Source organism: Pinus tabuliformis, chromosome 1_2 (genome assembly GCF_031772625.1).
Source record: "Pinus tabuliformis cultivar Carrire ecotype Pingquan chromosome 1_2, CPIR1, whole genome shotgun sequence".
Taxonomy (NCBI): Eukaryota; Viridiplantae; Streptophyta; class Pinopsida; order Pinales; family Pinaceae; genus Pinus; species Pinus tabuliformis.
This window is the reverse complement of record NC_142298.1, coordinates 101,289,832-101,290,361: the sequence shown is the minus strand read 5'-3', so window position 1 is coordinate 101,290,361 and position 530 is coordinate 101,289,832.

Below are 530 nucleotides of genomic sequence, written 5' to 3'. Positions count from 1 at the left end.
CGAGAATCCATTATGGACAAGAGGAAAGGACTAATTAGGCATATGGTAACATGTCTCGCAGAGGACATAGGTCATACAAGGATGACACAGTCAAAGGTGGCAGATGGATGGATACACTTGACATGACAAGTAGTGTTTATGTGTTCTATTCTAGTTTGGGATCAAAGAGACATCATGATCATAATTGATATCATCCTTATATGAGGAGTGAGAAGCAATTCTTTCCGGATGAATTTAAGAAAGCCAGACCTCCTACCTTTGATGGAGAGTTGAAGAAACCAAAAGATGCAAAATCATGGGTAATTGGGATGAATAAGTTCTTCAAATTGCATTATTATATAGAGAATATGAAATCTAGGATAACTATTTTAAGTCTTAAGGGAAAATCAAATATCTAGTGGGAAGATGTAAAGTGTGTCATAGGCATCAAGACAGAGGACTTGAGGCATGACTTTAAAAGACTCTTCAGCAAGAAGCACTTATTTAATAGATATTATGATGGAAAGGATAAGTAGTTATATGAGTTGAAG